Source organism: Onychostoma macrolepis, chromosome 25 (genome assembly GCF_012432095.1).
Source record: "Onychostoma macrolepis isolate SWU-2019 chromosome 25, ASM1243209v1, whole genome shotgun sequence".
NCBI classification, from domain to species: Eukaryota; Metazoa; Chordata; class Actinopteri; order Cypriniformes; family Cyprinidae; genus Onychostoma; species Onychostoma macrolepis.
The window spans coordinates 14,374,250-14,396,579 of NC_081179.1; the positions used below are offsets into that span (position 1 = coordinate 14,374,250).

Consider the following 22,330-nt stretch of genomic DNA (forward strand, 5'->3'; position numbering starts at 1 on the left):
AAAGACATCGTATTTATACATACATAGATACATACAGAGTCATACATTACATAAATGCATAGCTATATATGGATATAGACACATAACCAAGCGAAAACTAAGCCAACATTACATATTAATTAATCTTGTTTTTGTGTGTGTTGCGGACGCAGTGTTTCTATAACAGTAAAATAATACAGTTTTATGGTGATTAGAACAATCATTGAAAATAATGTGAATAAAGCAAATCATCATTATAAAACAATGTAATGTAATACATAAGCACCAATAATAATCCACTAAGGCAATGGATATTTTACACCGTGAATAGTCTGAACAGCCTAAGCTAAGATGATTTGAACAGCGTTATTTTGGCAAACTCTGCTTATTTTATAATGTAGACAAGCTTATTATTTGTATTCATTCAAACGGTGCACATCCTCCACATGGAACTACAATTACCACACAGCGCTGCGCCGAAATATCGCGAGAACTCTCGGCGCGAGCAACGCGGAAGAGAGGATGGTTATGTAAACACATAGGCACCTAGTAGATATGCAGTTGAACAACCTGTGAAAATACAGCGTAAACTGTTGTGAAACACATTTTTAATCGACTTACACATGCGTGCAGGTACAAAATCGATACGAAACTCGCGTCAGTGGGATGTTTTGCTCTTGGCTCTCGCCTAGCTTGTCAGTTTGACATTCAGTCAGTCTAGCACACATACTGGATCACTCCAACACATCCATGTCCACTGTCGCCATTCGCTTCACTCACGACCCGAAACTTAACCTAAAATATAAGCCCTCCGATACGTGAACAATTCAAGTAACACATGCAACATGTAAACCACACACTGTTTAGTAGAAAAAAAGCATTGGTGTCGTCAAGAAAAACATTTTAATGTCTGTATTTTTAATTGTAAGATACTCTCACCGTGGAAGCCTTTTTCTCAATGTATTTCCCCCTCACGCTACATTGTTTTTTTTTTGTTTGTTTTTTTGCAAAACAAAACGTTTTCAATATGTCACAGAATAGTGTGAATTTTCCAGATATCCCCACACTTAAAACAGACAAATAAGCAAGCAGACTCTAAAATAATAACTCCAAACATTTTATTTTCTCTGACATGGGATAGGGAATACAGAAAGCAAGCAGTTTGATCACAGAATACGTGATTCATAACTTTGTCACGTGAACGACAAACTTGCTTTTAGATTTTGCAACATAATCACACCATACATTACTCGCACCACATGCACAGCTTGTGTCGTGTAATAAAATAGCTAAACAATTACTCAGGGTCGAATAGTTAATGCAGCATGTTTTTCTCAGTGCACTATACAGAAACGACATTCAAGTGCAGGACTCACACATCTGTTCTTACATCGTGCACACTGCAGCAATCACACTTTACTCAATTCAGCTCAAACTGTTAAGCACATTTATAGTTATATGATAAACAATAACAGCAAAGCATAAAAATATTATACTTATAAAGCAATAAAAAGAAAAGACACGTAATGCACAAATAATCCAACAGTGTTATTTTTTGTATTATTATACTACAAAATAACACTTTAATAACTGATGCGAATTGTAGATATTTTACTTAGAACACATAATTTTTTGACATCAGACACACACACACTCTCTCTCTCTCTCTCTCTCTCTCACACACACACACACACACACACACACGTTTCCTCTCACGTAACACATTATACATTCTAGCTTTCAGTCCTCGACTCTCACTGATCTACCACAGACATCTTAAGAATAAATCGACGCCTATAATCTTTATTCTTTAATTTAAACATATTTATCTCTGCCCCTTTCTGCACTACCCAGCCCCCTTTGACCCTTTGGTAAATTCCAACAACTCATATTTCATATTTACCGTGCTCAAAATGCTCCCTAAACACTAGTTATGAAACCTTATTACATATATACAATATAATAAACATATCTAGCTAAAGAACGTATAAAAACAGCATAATCTTCAGCTCTAAGCTCGGCTGGGCCGTGTGAGTGACAAGTCAGCAGCAGCACATGCAGTGGACAGCGAGCGCCTGGCAGCTAAAACTCTCCGTTCAGCTGTCCACAGCTGCATATAACATTTTAAACAAACTATTAGGATCTTACACATATGTAACCCTCACAATTATAATAAGCACTACAAGCTAAAAAAAATACTCGCGTCTGTAATTTACACACACGTCGAAAGACGCAGACGTTCCCTACGTTCGCGACGCACACGTTCTTATTATCACAGTCACAACAAATCCATTTCAAGCTACATATAGGCTATTATTTAATTAGAACAAATGCGATTAAATCAGACTGCGTTTGCCCTCACATCTTTGAGAGTTAAAACAACACAACTCAACACAAGCGCTCACGTGCATCTCGTCTCTACACAGCTTCTCTCATTCAGGTGAATAATTACTACAAATGTATCTATACATGGTTTTATGTGCATGTTAAGCTTAAATACGTACTACATCACTTTCATATTCCCTTACGTGTCACAGCTCATACGTCTCAGACGTTACAGACGTCTGCACGTGACAACGTAAGCAAATTAAGCTCATTTATTAAACCCAAAGTAGTTTACAGACGAATATTGCAAATACCTGACGGTGTTATGTTGTTCCTAAAAAGTAATCAACTTGCTGAATATCCATTTACAGGTGTAAAGCAGTATAACAGACGTTGCTTGGTTTGACATTGATCTTGTGTGCAGGATACAAGGTAAAGGTTTCCCAGATTTTCATCCTATGGGGGGGAAAAATAAAGCACGTTTTAGTATTTTGTAAAAGATAGTATCCTCTCAATCATGCATCATATATGTATCATCTAAAAAAAAAAAAAACACTGATGGCATTATATTGCACTAAAATACATTTAAAACACATATTTCAAGTTTTTATCACAACTACTGCTCATTCATAAAATATAATATTTTATCCAACGGTTTATAGTACATTTATAAACTGAAAATGATTATTTTGCTCTATAACATATACTGAGAGGCATGTTCATATACTGTCAGCTTGAAGCTGGTCACATTACCTGGCTAAAAAATATACAGACACTGAAAAAATGCTACATACCTTTTCATTTTTCCCTCTGACATGTGAATGTTGTGGATCAGATGATTAACCATAGGTATTCTCACGACTGAGGCCTTTGCCACGCTAGACGGGGTTTGAAAGAGAAAGCATGCAAAAACAGATGAAGATTTATGATTTTATACATCAGTAGTGATTTAAGATCATTTACAGTAATATAAATATTTGTTTAGGGTGTTTTCCTTAACAATGTACTGTATATTTCTTCTGCTCACAAACCTTATCACACATGCTTTTGTATACACACACACACACACACACACACATGCACCACAGGTGCAAAGACAGTCAAATGTCATATTTTGTCATGCACATCCACGTGTATCATGTCCACTTTCATCTTTGTTCATCTCATAGATTTGATTAGATTTCAAACATTCTTTTCATATTAATCACATCTGTGCAAATACCAGTGATTTAAAACAGTCTAGTCCCTTTCTTAAACATCTACAATACATTTGTTAAAATTCATATATTTTGAAGCAAAACTGCTGTGAACTACTAAAGTAAAGTAAATCTTTATTTTAGATTCAAATTACAATGTTTAAAATTATTCAGCGTCATTTTATTTAATAAATGAAGCTTACATGTAGCAAGTTTACTTGTAAAGTACGCATATTTGCTTTCTAAACACTTAAATATAAGATGTGTGTCAAATATATTTACAAAACTGCACAAATTGCATTTGAAATATAAAATGTAATAAATATAAATGTAACTAAATTATGCTGTACTATATAACTGAATGTCTTTGGCTCGTCGGGCCTGCCGTCTCGTTTTCAAAGCTCACGCAGATGTTTCACAACCTCTCGGCCATGTGCTCACTAACGTACACACACATCCAGCTCTCGACATGTGCGCAAACAATCATACACAAGCATTCTGTGCATATTTAGACACACACTCGCATTTACACACTCATATATGCATGCATTGACGCACAAGCGGTTTTAGGGCCTCGAAACAATCCCATAAAACCTTATAACACAAACACACACATCCATGTGCGCTCTTCTAGGTACGTAAATAAACGCACACACTTATATTGTCAGTTCAATTGAAAAAAACACACACACTCACTCATACGTACGTTCGTATTCACACAAAACATTTAGCACACACATAGAGGCCTTGCGATAATGACACAAAGCTTTCTGATATACACTCACATGCACTTTTTGTTCGTACACAACTTCATACACACACACACACACCCGTCTGTAAAAATGGCCAAAATTAACATGCTTTACACTCGTTATCTAACACACACACACACACACACACACTCACTCACCTATACATGCATATCTGTGCATGAATTCGAACGTATAAGCACACACACATACACACCTTAAAATAATAATACAAAGCTTTCTGACACATACACATAACCATGCATTCACATTTATACACACACAGACTCTCACACACTTGCTTTATCTGTCATATTCTTGAAGAGTTACACATTATATATGCATAAATGTGCACAAGATTTTTGCTACACGTGTAAATGTATTAAAATAATGCATTCTTTAATGCTTAAACAAACACACACATTTCTTTTGCGCTCATTTTGGTGCACATATCACTTTACTGTGGTATATTTGCATACACACACCGCAACTTATACACACACAAATGCATACTTTTAAACACATCATGTTTTACACACAAAGACACGTTAAACTAACACAAACACACACATTTCTTATGCATTCTTGCTGATACACAATCACGCACACACACTCCATCTCCCACTGTATTCTGATGAAACACACACATCTGCCTTTACATTCTCTAACAGACGTATACATACATACACAAGACTTCTTACACACACATCCACAATCCACAAAGCATTCTGACACTTGCACACACATTCCCAGTGCATTTTGTGTGGGTATGCAAACATATGACACAAGCAACACATCTCACAGTTATATGTGGGCACTGGATACACACACTCACAGATCTGGCCTGCTCAATGAAAATCTGCTCATGACAGCCATAAAAACAACGTCACTGTGGTCAAATGTGTTTCCTGAGACCCTCCATACTTCTCTCAGTACATCCAGATTAGTTAAGGGGTACAATATATAGTACGTTAAGTATCAATATCAAATCAAACAGAATGATGACAATTAGCTTATATATAAACCTAATGATAATCTATGCTGAAATCTGATACACAGTAATAATTCTTATTTTATATATATATATATATATATATATATATATATAATATTCTAGTGCATCAAGTACTACTGTCTGAGGTTACGTGCTTGTACTGAGTCTGCTCAGTCTGCTGGCTCTACATTCATATACAAACAAAAAAAGACACAAAAAGATCAAAAACAGGGCACACGACTCGCACAACTCTTTAAAAACTCACGTAACGGCTTAAAAATTTGCATACTACCTCAAAGTCTTGGGTGAAACTGAGTGACAATGCAGATTAGTTCACTGGTTTCTCTTACTTTCCATATGATTATATAAAACTAGTTTCTACTAAGTTGTTTGTCTTATTTTTAATAGAGGTTTTTGCATTACTAAATAAGAACAGCTAAATGTCAGATAAAATACATACTAAGCATTTTAATCACCGTTTAATGTCAGTTTAGTTGATGTATCATTAAAAAAGGTAAAATGCCAAATTTATACAGATATACAGGTAAATATGTGTTGCTTTCACTTCAAGAAATATATTGTATTATTTGTAAGTAATTTGTTCAGCCAACATTTTTGTGAAATGCCTGTTTTTAAAACACATCCCTTCTGCATTGCCAGTTTTAATACTTTGACGAAACTGATTAATACATTTCAAATGTTTAGCTGTTAAAAAAAAACTAGCTGTATTTTTTATATATATATATATATATATATATAAATAGAATCTATTTTTGTCAGCAAGACTGCAATAATATAATAAGTGCTTCCTTCTGTACGTCGTCATCTTTATATGTTCCGTCTTAGCCTGTACTTTCCTCGCGTCACTATCAGACCTGACCTGTATCATCTATATTGTTTTTAAACATTATATACATGATCAGCGACCATTAAAAACCTTCTTTTTTTCTTTTAACACATGTAAGAAGGATAATTTCTCTTTGGAAGACATTGCAATCGAAGCTGACGACGCAAGCATGCAAAAACACGACGGAATGTGAGCACTGAAGATTTTGCTTACTTGATTTTTTGACAATGAGAAAGATTTTATGAATATTTTAAGAAGAAACATATGCTCAAAATACTGAATTCTGCTTCTTTACTTATCATTCATCGTGTCTTGCTAAATTAAAGGACTTTAGTGTTCTGAATTACTATTTTTGAACATTCTCTAGAACTGATTCACATTTGCAAAATCATTTCTTTTAAATCAGTCAAGATTTGCACACTCTCAGAAATAAAGGTACAAAAGCTGGCACTGGGGCGGTACCTTTTCAAAAGGTACATGTTTGTACCTAAAAGGTCCATTTTGCTACCTTAAAGATACATATTAGTACTTAAAGTGTACATATTTGAACTTAATAGGTACAAAAGTGTATCTTTTGAAAAGGTACCGCCCCAGTGACAGCTTTTGTACCTTTATTTCTGAGAGTGCAGGTCACGGAGTTTCACCCATCAGCAAAGCCTAAGGTGTGAATGGATGTCATGGGACAGAAAGTGCGTTTTGCATTACAACTCATTCGAGTGCCGGACACTCCCATGCTTCCCAGTAAATGTTTTTAAGTCTAAATAAGTGTCGGCTGATACCTTGTTTATTGGTAAACCCCTTCTTTTCCCTCCGACATCTTCCATTGCTGTCAGCCGTTCCTCTCCTTCCAGGAGAAACACAGTCAGTTCGGCTTCACATCTCACTTTTGCATAGACGTCCAGTCATCAGCAGATTTTCTACAAATAAAAGACACAAACAATTACCAAGAAACCCCAAAAAACATCTAGACATGCAGCCAAACATAAACACCGCCCCCCCAAACACACACACAGCGTCTACAATCTTCATTTGTGCTAAAATTGTTGATTTAAAAAATAAAAAAAAACTGCCATTTAATACTTAATAATTACTATTTTTGTATTGTTTTAATTGATTTGATTATATTATTTTCGATTTTCGATTGTTCACCGTTTTCTCCATTCACAGTACACAGTCCTAGGTTATATTTCATAAACTTAATTCCTACACACACTTTCACAGTTTTATTTTAATACACTATATTCAAATCTATATGACTGACGGTGAAATACTAACAGCAGTTTTATCACAGTGAGGTATTTTTAAGAAGAGCCCAATTTTAATAGACGTTTTTTGGTGCCATTTAGTGATGTTTAGGTAACTTCAGACTCACATTTAAATAATGTATTTTACCATTTAAAGGCTGAAATTAACTGGAAGTATGTATACACAAGCACGATTTGCTTTTGCACTGGTTATTTAGAGAGCACATTAATGCCGAGTGAATGCGTGAACGGGTATTTCTGCGGCAGTGAGGTCATGCCATGTTCACATGACGGGACCACCCTCTTAGGAACAAGCAGACACTCCCCTTCCCTAAAAATTCTGCCCGGAACTGACTCATCCCTCACACCTTCCCTGACTCATCCATGTATGGATAGAGGGAATGTGAGAAAAGAGGGAAAGAAGGGACGGGGGGTCACATATGCAAACATTCCTCTTGTTAGTTCATGTTATTTGTTGTTGCGGCAGGTTAATGTTGGCATCCTGTTCCTGTGGACTGATTAAAATGACAGTTAAAGTTTAAAATCTACATCACGTCATTTTGCAAACAATTTAGGAAAGTCGAAGAATAAGGTGAAAAGGCTTTAATTGTTATTTGATGTATCACCAGATCATAATGAAATCTGAGGAGATTAAAGAACATGTTTTTGACACGACATGTCCTCCTCAGACCAAAACAATAATACGTTGAGAGAGACCAGAGGGGATGAGCTGAGGAGAAAAAAAGGGTAAAACAGTGATAAAACGTGTTTAATAACTGCAACATCAGATTTTAAATCATAATAGATAATGGAAGTTATAAATTATTTGTTTGTGATGCTTTTCAGTTTAAATTAGATTGTGGTTATTAATAGTTTAACATGAATTACAGTTTGGATAAAGTAGAGAATTAAAAAAATAATAATAATTACATATTATTTGTTTAAAAAAAACAAAGACAAGTTAAATCTAACACTGAACAATAGGGCCTTTTCTTGGAGACATGCATCTTTAATAAGCTAAAAGTGACCGGGTGAGAAAACCGGGTGACGTCTTTTGCTCACCCAGTTAATCAGTTAAGAAACCCATAGCTAATTTATCAAAAAACATAGATGTTGTCAATAAATGTGTGTGTTTGAATTAATTCTTCAAAGGGAGAACTGACTGAAGTCTCTCTCTGAGAAAAAAAAGTACCTACTTCTGGTGCTGGTGAGATCTGAACGTATCTCAAGTCTCAAACTACAGGTATAAAAAAAATATATAGACTATATAAATATGAGATATTATAACAGTAATATTGATTTTGATAAGTGTTTAAATCTGCAATCTAAATAGACTGTTAAATGAAAATATAGCCCATTGTAGCCGGTGTTGCAATCCATCTCTAGCTTCACTAAAAAAATAGAATATATTGTCTGTTAAATGTGACTTATATACAGAAAATGTACAAAATAGTATTTATGATTTTACAGTACAGTAATCTGTAACTATTCCTTTCAAAATCTGTATTAAAACTCTTTTTCTCAGATTGTTTGTCAGCATCTCAACGTCATGTCGTGAAATTTACAAAGATTTACAAAGTTTATAGTGTTTAAAGACCAAATCAGACAATAGTGTGACATTAATTCTTAAAAAAAAGAAAGACAGAAAGAAAAAAAAAGCTTGGCTAATTTGATCTTCTAGGGTCTGTTGTACCGTCCACCCTGTGTTAATAACTGCTCCTTACTTTGTCGGTGATAAATATTTTTATGATACATTTATATTTTTTCAATTTAAAAAACAATGAACTAAAATAACCCTTGCATATTGTTCTAAACCAACCTGCAATGAGCAATGCTGTTAAAATGCTGCTGAAAGTGACACACGAAGATCTTTAACTCTGACGAGCAAATGCACATATCACTTTTTCAACATACATAACTTCATTTTTTATATTTTGCAGCTCAAATTGAACATTCATATAACTTCAGTGGACATTTCGCTTAAGACTAAGGCAATACAAGTCTGTGTAATATAAGTATCTGCATGCAACGAGAGCTGAAACATACACAAAAACTTAAAAAAACATTGAAATATCTTTATTTTTAAAACTATCTATCTACATACGCATACAGGTATGAAATCAGTGTGTGTGTGTATGTGTTTATGTATATCAAGTACACTTATACTTGTGAGAAGGTATTTGCATTCTAGCTAATTGTGCAATAAATATGTAAGATGTATTAAGCATAAATATATAACATATGAACCAGAGCAGTGATCCAGTTCACTACAGAAAAAATCATGCTGTATTTTCCAATACAAGCTTTTCTATCAAAACTTATAATTCTCACATGTTGAACTAAAAGAAAGACTTTTAAATGACCATGTAATTGTCCTGATGCATACTATATAGGGCGCCACACTTTAGTAACTTTCAGACTGTTTAACTGTAAAAACTGCATTTGGAGCAGTTACACAGGCCTGAACCCGTTGAATATGTTTGACAGGGATAAAAATAACAAAGAAAAACCTTCAACGGTTAAATCCTTGTAATACTGAGTAATCTACAAAACAAAAAAAAAACTCCTATCCCTGCAGCAGTTTCAAACACTTAATGACAGACAATGATATAAACAGAGGCCACTCTCACAAAGGGCTGAGACGGAAAGAGTGAACTTACGAAGACCCTGTTTGGGAACGTTTTGTGATTCGATTTCGAGCCTTCATTTCTCCCTCTGTAGGCTACTTGACACGATGGATGCCTCAAGTTTTGCCCTGCCCTGTGCACAAACACAAGAACACAAAGTTGTACATAAATAACAGTGGGATCGTTTAAATGCGCAGTCTTGGCAGTGTAACATCTTCTGGAAAATGTAAAAGGCATGTTTGGTGAACAGTGAGTTGGAAAAAGTTGGGAACAGTAAAAACAAATGAGAGAAAGGAAAGCCTTTTGCAGCTACATCGTGCCAGTCTGTCCACGCAAAAACACGTTTGGTGCACTTTTCAAAAAAGTTTGGACATGCAGAGCACGAGAATATGATTCACTCACTAACGTGACGCACACCAGAAAAGCGTTATTAAATGCGTTTAGACAGCACAAAAACACATATATATGTCAATAAAAAAAATCTAGCCTGTAAACTTTACAGTAATCGCTGGCTTAATGTATTAGTTTAGAAAAGTTTCTTGCACTTTTTTGACCACTTGGAATTCAGCCCCTCGTGCAGAAAACTCGAAAATCTGGTGAAATCAAGTAGAAATGATAGAAACTTTTGGTAAAAGTCAAATGAACAGAATAAACATGCTGTTTAAGCAAAATAAAGAAAACCTTTTCGCGATGCACGTACGGCGTAGGAGCTTCCTCCTGATGCTGTTTATACAGTATTATAATATCTGTAACCTCCATTTAATCAGGGATTCTTGCAGTCAAATATGATATAATGATTTAAGTTTATTAGGCCACCAAAATCAGCGGTTTTTTTTAAATCGGAACACCTGTAAATCAACCTTCCGTCTCCGCTTGCCTCTTTTGAGTGAGCATCAAGCTAATCACTTTAATAAACTCAAAACGAACACTTACATTATTGCCTTTTACAGTTTAGCTATCAGCAAAGAGGATTTTTAGTGTAAGGGTTTTGTAAAGTTTCTCTATAACGTCGAACTAATTTTCTTACTTTTTCAGGCATTTATGCTTATCAGAAAAAAAAAAAAATCTAGGCAACGTGATATGCAAAACTCCTTAAAGTTAAAGTTTTCTAATATTTCTTAACCAGTTTCAGGAGGACCTCTTCTCCGCGTCATTTTTAATTGCTCTAATTTTATAACCATGTAATCAAAGGCAATGCATCATTCTTATGATGCAATAATGTGTGAGGGAACACATGCGGTTGAGACAATATTAATGTTAGTCTGACCTGAAGGAATTTAGGGTTGTCGTCACTAAGGGACTTTGGAGCCTTTTCCAAATACTGTAGCCTGTAATGGGGGCATTTGTATTTGCACTTCCTCTCGCATATAGGCCAGGGGACAGGTGAGTGTCACCGAAAACGGGAAATGACTTATGAGGTACTTGGGGGACCTGCCTTGAAGATGGTAGTGACACGGATCACGTCACTTCTCAGTTGCTGAGAATTTCTCAATGGACTGTATCTGCATGGCATAAAAACTTTATCACCCAATGTGACTACATGTTATATCCTGGGTGTGCGTAGGTGTGTCATATTTCATCGAGGTGTCATATTTCCAAAATACTGTGTGTGTGTGTGTGTGTGTGTGTGTGTGAGTGTGTGAGTGTGAGAGAGAAGGAACGAGGGTGTGTGTAAAAAGAGGGAGAGAAAAGAAATAAAAGAAAAGAAAACGAGGAGGTTGGGTGAAACCTTGTTGTCTTTGGGCACCTACGGTGACGTGTTCTCTTACACACACACACACACACACACACACACACACTCTGGCACTCTGTCAATGGGCTGATATTTTAATTTTAAACCTGTGTAGAACTATAACTGCGTCCGGCAGGGTTATACAGCTTATATGTTATTGCGAACAGGGTGGGGTCATTTCAACATTGTTTGGCTTCTAAGTGAATAGCACACTAACGAGATGCCCCCCTCTCTCTCTCTCTCTCTCTCTCTCGCTCTCTCTCTTCCCCGAATGGACCACTGTGTTTTCCCACGTGCAAACTGGGAGGCTCGTTGGTGGAACTGTGGTTTTGTTTGGGTGACTTTTTGTAATCGTATTAACGAGAGCAAATATTCTGGCAATGGAGACGCCAGATAACTCTCGACAGGGAGGGATCTTAGACTTTGGGAACGTAAGTGGGAGAGAAGTTCGGCTTTACATTTGAGCCGCAATACAGTGATGACATATTTTTTGTAGAAAAAAAAATTAACAAAGTATTTGTAAAAAAATAAATACAGTAATAATAATAATGACAATAATAATGCAAGCATTTAATCCACGCAGCGTATGGAGAATCAATCGGTGAATGCGCCTTCCGCAAATGCTTTTTGGGGTAAGGGCTTCCCAGCTAGATACTTATGAACAGCAAGCCCAGACCGCAAAAAGATTCGCGAAAGACAAATCGCAGTCTGAAGTCCGTGACATCAAACAGTGACATCCAGGTGGCTTGTGCATGGCTCTGGTTTCCCAATCCCATTGTGTCCAGACATCGGGAAAAGCGAGACCGCGAAGCCCTTTTCCGTGGCTGAACTGTATCCAACTCATTCACATTCTACGAGCATGGGAAGCTTTGAGAGCAGCCAGCATCCAAATGCCTGTGTTCTGCGTGCGAGCGCTGTCCGCGGTGCTGAATTCACTCCTTCCCAGTAGTTTATTTTCGCTGGCTTTTCTAGTCGCTCGTGCCTACCGACGTGCGCTGCGATTGTTGCATCTAAACAAAGACACACATATGATAGAGCGACCATTGAGCTCGTTTCTTTTCGCCTCGCCGTTTTGTTGCTACTATGAAATACATCCTCTGGTTCGTGATGCCGGAGAACTGAGCAGATGAAGCGCTCTTGGTGAGGAGAGAGCAGTCTGTAATCTGCTCGCAATAAATAGAGAGCAGCGAGAGATCTTATTGGCGCAAACAAAAAATCGTCATCCACCAATCGCTTTCTTGCTCATATAGGGACCCCCCTTTTTGAAAAAAAAAAGAGGAAGAAAGAAAGGGGAAACCAAATTGTATCCTAGTTGGCGCAAGTGACCAGAAATATTCCGTGTAAGACAATAACATTAAATGTTTTTATCCTTTTCTGTTTTGAAGCCGAATTCGTTCGCCGTGTCACGTTTCAAAACGGGTTGCTATGTGTCTCGCACACCATGTCGAGGTGGCGTGCATTCATGTCTGCAAGTACATCGTCATGTATCCATTGAAAACAGACATTAGGGTCGTTTTCGAAACGACTAACATTTTGGGGGCGTCGGGTTCTAACGTGCATGTACAACAAAGCAGCACATCGCCAGCACGACGACAACAACATGACAGGCTTTTGAGGCGATTTCATTGCATGACCACAGAGAGTTCACTGGCTGATACCACTCAGTGAGGACACGGGGGTCTCTAAACTATCAGCAGAACATAACAAATTCTATACATTACAGTTGCATCATCGCCTGCAGGCACAACAAACAAAACAATGGTGCGTTACTAAGCGATTGGCATCAGAAGAACGTTACATAAATGTTCTACATCCAACTTAACAACAACAACAACATTTTGCAAATGCATCAACAGCCGTTAATTTCTCACAACTTGAGGGAAACAATTAATAATGCCATGACAACACAGCAAAAGTGAGATCCCTCTGGCATATATTTTGGCCATAAACTCAATCCAGCTGTGGAATGTGACTTCATTTCACTTACCCGTGAAGTTCTTTTCTTGCATCCATGCGATCATTTGTCAAAATTGTTAAAGAGTGGCTCTTCTTGGAACTATGCAAGAAACTATACGAAGTGGGAGGGTCACGATCTATATCTGGACACCCCCCCATCCCTCCCTCCCCCTCACCCAGTCTAAATTCATCCCGAACCAAGATCTCCCCCCTCCCTTCCCCTTAATCACTGATATGCTTCTTGCGCCTTCGTGGTGCAAGGGGAGGTTGAGGTGGCTAGGCAAAAGAGATATGGCTTGAGATGTAACAGGTGTAAAAAAAAAAAAGAGAGAAAAGAAAAAATCAAGCCCAGATGCCACCATTATGAGGATTTTATTTGGTGGTCGCATCATTTGCGGACGTCTCCAGTCAGTCACGATTCTCCCCCTTCTGTCTGCACCGCACAGCGACTGCATCTCCTGACGCAGCCAACGCGCACATATTACTCACTATAGCAGTCACGACTCGGATAAAACCGTGTTTCCACTAAATTTACAACGCCAGCTTTGACTTAAGAAGATCTTGCTATGTCTGGGATAGGTGTATAGAGAGCCACAGTGTCTTTGAAAAGGTCAAGGTAATGAGTTTTTTTTTCTGCAAAGATCCGCGGTCATTCCTGGACTCACTACTCTGGCATGTACGGTTTTAAGTATTTACGCGAACTCACATGTAAATTTAGCTTTTGAATACGTGCACATGACCATTTAAACCCTCTTGAGACATTTCGAAATGTGCTGTCTGCGAACGCTTAAGGCACTTATGCACGCTGCAGGATTGAAATTAGACATTTATTAAGAGATGCTTTGATTAAAACAACACTGGCGATCACAACGTGATTGTTTTGCGCAACTGCACAAACGCGTTAGTTTTGGCACAAGACCAGTATTATAGTCCACAGCAATAGAAAACAGTCGATTGCAGTACTGTATAATGAAAATGACGTGGGCGGAAGAGTAATCCATGTGAATCCGCCTATAGCTACACAGTCTCGAGCACATCTGATGGAAGTGTTCAAACAACGCACGCGGGAACATTGCACAAAAAAAAAGAAAAAAAAAAAAAAGAATTATGAAGCTGCATTTTGAGAACGTGTGCCGACTGGCATCCCTTTCACGGGTGATGGCCAAAACAGGGCTGACCATTTAAGGGCGATTTTGGATGCACGGAACCCCTTGACGCCACACCAGGGCTTCCCTCGTCGGCTGTTGCTGGTGATTTTCCTTTTGGCGCGGCGTCTTCCACCTATATTTATTAGCCTATTTTCCTCTTCACATATTTTGAGAGACATGTCCCCTCACTCTTCTAGTGTTATCGGTTTCCATTCACACTTTCATCTGTGGCGAAGAGGCAAAAAACGACTCAACAGCGCCGTCAGACAAAGGAGTTTGGATTTGGATTTCACTTATTTACCATTCGCGAGATTCCTGGTCTGAAGAGAGAGTGGTTTATTTCATTTTTAACAAGTGGGTGAAAACAACAAAGCACCTGTTTGAAGAGTGCACACAGTATGCGTGAAACAAATGGATGGTGTTCGGTGGAGGGAATGGCACGTTACTTAATGCATGCAAGAAATCAAATAAACATGTCAACGAACCAAAGAAATTGTGGCGAATGTGTACTTACCAGTGCAGGAAGCCCTGGCTGAAAGCAGGGAAAACACAGACATGAGTATAAAACCATCATACGTGACCAAAAACAACAAGCAAGACGAAAATCAAATACTGCCCTTGATTCATATCTATCCTCAGCAACACGTCCAAGTTTTCTCAGAATCGCAGTCCCTTTTTATACAAGTGATACCCTCTGCCTATTTCTGGACCACGATCAAACACTGATGCTATTTTTAGCGCGCAGTAAGAAAAAAAAAAACACTCACAAAGACATCGCTCAGGAGCGTTACGTGGAGTGCATGTAATGTACATTAATTTTGCCTCTCCAACTCCATGCAAGGGCTCCGACTCGCCTCCGATGCATCGCTGCAGTGTTTTTTTTTCTCCAAACGAACTGCTTCAGTGCCCCTCTCTCTTATGGGCTAAATATTTCTTAAACGTTCGCTTTCTCAGCACAAGTTGTTCCCGCTCTCCTCGTTCCTTTATGTTGCTCACCATCCTCTTTATTATACGCGTCTTACGCTGCGTGTCTCCATGCAACTTTCGCTTGGAAACTCGGGACGGATTCGCTGCTCATAAAGAAAACACACGCACGCACGCACGCATGCACACTCACACAGACGGACCCGCGCGCGCAAACAACACTAATCAGTTGCACTGCGAGAGGAATATGTTTTGTCTTTAGAGCAGTACACAAACGATGATAATTAACGCTTGCAGAATCTCTCTTTTTTGAGGGCTGCGTCAGTTACTAGGCATTGACGTCACGTTAGGTTCTCCCACTTCACAGTCTATGGCTGCTGATTACAACCGTCCCTGTTGTGCTCGCAGACAGCCTCGCGTTAATGAAAATGGCTCGGGCTAAATAGGTGAAAGACGGACAGTGTCCGCGCTGCAAGTGACCACAGCCCCGGTTTCCCAGAGCGAAACCACTCCTTGCAGTCGCCAGGCATCGTGAAAAACTCATTTGCCAATGGACTCCGTGGCAGACGTGCACCACTAGCCTATATATGTTCTTTAAGCCTGGTAGTTGCTTTGCGCATGTTGGGGTTTTGTTTAGGGAGAGCATTATGGGAGAAAAGTTGGGGATGCCTCGTTTATATGAAGACTAAGGTGTCTAATATTTTCAGTTTCAGCTTTAAGTCGATGCGATGCTATGAACGACTGTGCAATACTCACAGAAAGTCTGCGGCTTCTAAAGCTGTCGAATTGCAAAGCATAACACTAAAAGAGAACGCGCAGAACACAAAGTACACTAATTTGACCAGTGCGGTAGAAACATACTGGGGTAATTAAGCGTCGTGCCGCATGGTGTCGCCAAACTCCATTCGAGAGCTGCTAAAACTAGTGTCTGCTCACTTAAAACTGATTTGAAAATCAACTTAAAACAGTATTTTACTTTTTGTGTCTTCATTTATTAAATGTCTTATTGTGATTATCAAAAACATGGCAAAAGTCACGCAGAGTTGGTGTTTTTTTGCGATTGGAGTGTCGCTGTCCGTGGTGCTGAAATATAGACTCGACTATCGCATCAAGCTTTATGCAGTGTTTTCCCGACAGACTCCAACTTTAAATACGCTTCATACACGCAAAGGCTGTTTATACTATATTAAACACACGGAGAGACCATTTCATCGCTCTGACAGGTTAGCTACAAGTGTATGAATGAACAGAAGCTCGTATTCATAAACAACACGAAGTACTGCGGTGTGCAGGGACGATCCTACCTTCGCGACACTCGGGAAGCTCCGGAGTGTTTGTCGGACTCCTGCTGCTAAAACGGGAGGATCGTGAATGAGCGGGCGGTGACGAGTTGTGTGGGGGGAACTGGAAATAGGTAAATATTTAGATCAAGGGCGTAAATATAACATTTGTCATCATGTTTCCCTTAAAATACATCAGTGTTCTGCCAGGAGTGCCATAAGTGGCGGCTTTGATCTGACAATGAAGCTGGACGTTTGCACCCTCCGCTAAATCTAAAAATACCTCGATTTCGGCTGTGTGGGCTTGAGCTCAGAGCTTCTCCTCATTTAACCCACCTTACCTCAAATTTGACAGGGACAGCAGTCTCGAGTCTGTGTCTCCAAGAGTTGCTGGAATAAAGTGAAAATAACAAACCTGCAAAAAGAGCAACAATTCATGCGTTTTTAAAATATGATTATTTAATATATATATATAAATAAATGTATTACATAATTATAATTTATGATAAAATTAATATATAACATATCTAATATGTAATTCAATTGTGTATTTTTTTAAATAAAAGAAGAAAATTAAAAGAAATAATGAAAAATTATATATACACACACACACACACATATATATATATATATATATATATATATATACAATAGTGCTGTCAAACGATTAATCGCATTCAAAATAAACGTTTTTATTGACATAATATATCTGTGTGTACTGTGTATATTTATAATGTATATATAAATACACACACATACAGAATATATTTTGAAAATATTTACATGTATATATTTATATCATGTATCAAATATATAATAATTAAACGTAACATATTTTTATACTTAAATATATACATGTATGTGTGTGTATTTATATATACATAATAAATATACACAGTACACACACATATACTATGTAAACAAAAACTTTTGTTTTGGATGTGATTAATTGCGATTAATCGTTTGACAGCACTAATATATATATATATATATATATATATATATATATTAATTAAAATAAAAACTATATTAATATTATTAATGATATAATCAAATATTTAATGTACAATATACAATTTAAAAATATTGAAATTATATATTATAATATTGAAAAATAATATATTCTAATATTCTGATTATGGCATATATTATAACAAAGATATATTAATATTACATTATTAAATTATATATTATGAAATATATATGGTATGGAGGGCCAAATTACTCAAAATTATATCATTAAATAAATGTTGAAATATATGAAAGAATCGTTAAATACATAATTAAATGTATAAATAAATGCATAAATATTCATTCATTCATTCATTTTATGCATGTCCTGGTAACCATAACCTTGAAAATGAAATGTGGAATAAATAAATAAATATTTAAGCATATATTTATCTATTTAATTATGTATTTATGTATTTCAACATTTATTTAATGATTTAATTTTGAGTAATTTGGCCTGGTGTGTATGTACAGTATGTATGTATATATATATATATATATGTGTGTGTGTGTGTGTGTATGTAAATATATGTGTGTGTGTGTGTGTGTATATAGTATATAAGTTAAAGACTGCAATAATGGTAAATGATAATATAAAATGATAATATTATATAATATAATATATAACATATAATACAATTGAAAATAATTATTTATATATGTGTGTGTGTGTGTGTGTGTGTATATATATATATATATATATATAATGCCACGAGAAAAAAAATGTTTCAAGACTGATGTACAGTCTCTGTCTCAAATACAGACCCACTATCTGAATAGTGATTTGAGCGTCACAAGTGGTAGTGTTATTAGTCTTGAGTCTTATAGCTTATAGACCAAACAAGGCATTCACCTCATTTGTATGATTTGGGGGTCAAAATGGGTTTCTTGGACCCCTTACATGTGCTGGCCAAGAAACACTCTAGTTTCTCTCAGTGCATTACACATAAAGCCAATAATTATGTTGAATGAATCATATTTACGAAGGACAATCCTAACGTTTGTCAGGCATCAAGTTTTGCATCGCTCAGATGTTTAATGTGTTCTTCGACCATCAGTATCAGACCAGACATGAACGATTCAGTATTTACAGAGTCCAGAAGTTTATTTGCTGGGATGGCCGCATGTCATCGATCTTTATTGTTGACAGACACTGACACATAGGCAGTCTTGCCCATAATCTTCCTCCAGTTCCCATTAATAACATAATCCAAAATATTTGCTTTGGCTTTCCGTCACACGTTTATTTTTCCTTTGTTTGATGTCCCCCCAATCCCTCCCTCCCTCCCTCCCTATCTCCTCAGTTTTGTTCCACCACAGGGAGAGACGTAGATGTTCTAGGAAACGGACACTGTCCCGGTGGTTTCTATTGGAGAGTTGAGAGGGGAATCAAAATTGATGAGGGTTTGTTTGAATTTCAAGCTCAGATTAAGAATCTCCGCCCTTATAGCCCTTTCTCTCTGTTTATTTTTCCGTCTCTCCTGCCTAAATGATGTCAATGGAAGCCGAGCTATAGAGCTATTTATAGAATCTCCCCCTCCCATCAGAATCACATGGTTCAGAGCCGAGGCACAATGACTACCTCAAGAGAAGAGTCTGCATGAATAGAGACGGTGAATATTTATGAACGGGCAAGCTGTCACATGATGTTCTTCCTGCGTAACATGTTAAGAAAGTCAGACCGGGCTTTCATGTGCGCATCCTCACCATATCCATAAAGTTCGCCGCCATTTATTCATTCATTACCCCTTCTGCTAATTTATTTATTCTTTCCTTCAAAAGTTAGTTGGGACCGAAACTTCCCGGATGCACCAAATTGCAAATAACTAACTTGTGTGAGCGAAAACCTGAAGGGTCCTGCCTTGTTTGCATCTCTCAGCTGCTGCTGCTTTGCCCACATCGCATGATCCTTCACGTTTCATCCAGCCCCTTGTCTCCATTCACATACATAGCCTATTACATAACAAGCCTGCGCGAAAGAGAGAAAGGTATTAAAATGTATTTACGGTTAGCATAACTTAGACAGCTGATATGTGCAGGGTTAAGCGACACTGATGTGCAACAATTTGATGGAGGGTTATAAGTTATTGAAGACATGTTGCATGGGCTATTAGTCTATTTATAGCATTGTGTGTAGCCACAACAGCCACACGTGTGGAAACCACTTCTTTTGGGTTCCTAGTTGACATGTTAACACTCACTGGTTGCTATATTTAGTAAGCCTGGCAGTGCTGTTACTATTCCAGGCATTGTACATGAGGGGGCGGATGGTAGTCTTTCATGAAAAAGAGGATAGCGTTCTTTTCTTGCAGTTCTTCAGCCATACTTCTGTCGCGTGTCTGTGCAAGGTGCGACGACTCGACTTCTGCTGCAGAACAACGCTGCGAACAAATGAATATGTGTTCAAATTAATGGCATTTAGTTGAATGCATCATGTGTGCTTTATTGGGAACTGAACGGTTTTGGTTACGATTCCGATTCACAAATGATTCGTTAACTGTTCCATTATTAGTTCTACTTTTGAAGCAGAAACATTGAAGGAGGAACATCTTGACATAAGAAATGCTATTCTTATCGTGTTTACTCACTTTGGTCGGGCTGTTGCCAAATGATGAGATCATGTCAGATTTCATCAGTACAAACATAACAAATCAGAAATAAATTCAGTGCAGTTCTTGAAAAAGCTGCAGTTGTACAGATTTTTAAGAGGTGGCATGAATAAAAAAACAATATAACCAGTAAATAAAAACAGTAATTGGTTCTAATCATGCACTAAATTAAAAATGTAAGCAAATAAAACATATTTATGTATATGCAATACTCAAAATGTTTTTTGTTTAACTATATGAACAACCAGTCAGTTACTATGCCATAAAAACAGTAACAGCTCTTACTGTTTATTCAGTAACTGCTCTGACTGATTCATTAAGTGTTCCGTAATAAGAACATTATTAGAGTCATTTGTTTGGGAATTGGACTACACCGGTCAAGCTGAATGCTTTTGATTCACTAATGAAAGATTCGGTTTATGAAACTCATTCACTCGAGAATCAGACTTCACTGGTCATGCTGAATGCTTTTAATTTAGTAAAAAGAATCGTTCTTCTTGGCAAACTATTAAATTATATTTGCTCAGGAGCTGGACTACGCTGGTCACGCTATCTGCTTTTAATTTTCTAAAAAAATCGGTTCATAAGAGCCATTTGCGGAGTAATCAAATTACTCTGGTCTCGCTGTATGCTTTTTTATTCACTACAAATAATCGGTTCATAAGAGTCATTTGCTCAGGAATTGGACTACGCTGCTCACGCTGTATGCTTTTAACTCTCTAAAAAAAATCGGTTCATAAGAGCCATTTGCTGAGGAATCAAACTACTCTGTATGCTTTTTTATTAACTAAAAAGAATCGGTTTATAAGAGTCTTTCATTCGGGAAGCGGACTACCCTGGTCAAACTGAGTGCTTTTAATTCACTTAAAATAATCGGTTCACCTGAGTCATTTAGTTGGAAATCCGTCTACACTGATTTCCTAAGAAGAACCGACTCATTTGATTCCATCTTTAGAAAATCGCACTACACTGCTCGCGCAGTTATTATTATTATAATTAAAAAAAAAAAAAAACATAAACGGCACTTAAAAGTCATTCCTTCAGGAATCGGACTAAGCTGTGTGTTACAATGAGTATCGGTGTTGTGGTTAACACCAATGCATGTAACAGTGTCTAGTATTTAACAGCTTCGAATCTGCGGGTACATTTTTTTTTAAAAAGTACGTTCAAAAACGATACCGAAACTATAACGTAATGAAAATGATTTGGTTCCGGTATTTTATTAAATAAAGATGTCCTAAAAAGCAAAGATTTATACTTGACCCAATGTGAAACCTCAGGTGACCTGCTAGTTAAGGATCTGGCACAGTCGTTAATGCAAAGAACGTTAATTAGTCGACTTGTTGTGGTGGTTTTCCACTGCCCCACCTGCTCACTGCAGTACCATGAACATATTGTTTGATATCGTACGCTTGTTGTTCCAGCCTATTTGCCCACCTCTTGATTGGTCCATCGATTTATCACGTCTTACAAAAATAGCCGATCACTATCAGACGCCTACTGTTGCGTCCCGTCTGTGTTGTCGTGCTGCTCCGGTCTTGTTAAACGCCAAAAGCAAAGCGCGTCTTTATCAGAATCAGGATTATAAAGAGAAGGTTTCTCATTCAGTCACTTTGTCTCTTTCGGAGAGCGCGTGTGGAGCTGAGGAGCTACAGTGACTGATTTGGGAAATACCCAGTCACGAGCGAGCGGCGCTGCGTTCCCGCGGT

At 37.4% G+C, this 22,330-nt stretch overlaps 2 long non-coding RNA genes across 2 annotated transcripts; both read right to left on the minus strand.

The window, feature by feature from the left end:
- Positions 1–1,080: 1,080 nt before the first annotated feature.
- LOC131534906 (uncharacterized) lies at positions 1,081–16,489 on the minus strand. Its single transcript, XR_009269460.1, has 5 exons — positions 15,312–16,489; positions 9,995–10,094; positions 6,870–7,007; positions 3,099–3,182; positions 1,081–2,760 (listed from the first exon to the last, which is right to left on the minus strand). It is a non-coding gene; the product is annotated as an uncharacterized LOC131534906 (long non-coding RNA).
- Positions 16,490–19,392: 2,903 nt separating this feature from the next.
- LOC131534907 (uncharacterized) lies at positions 19,393–22,295 on the minus strand. Its single transcript, XR_009269461.1, has 3 exons — positions 22,059–22,295; positions 20,214–20,393; positions 19,393–19,981 (listed from the first exon to the last, which is right to left on the minus strand). It is a non-coding gene; the product is annotated as an uncharacterized LOC131534907 (long non-coding RNA).
- Positions 22,296–22,330: the final 35 nt, after the last annotated feature.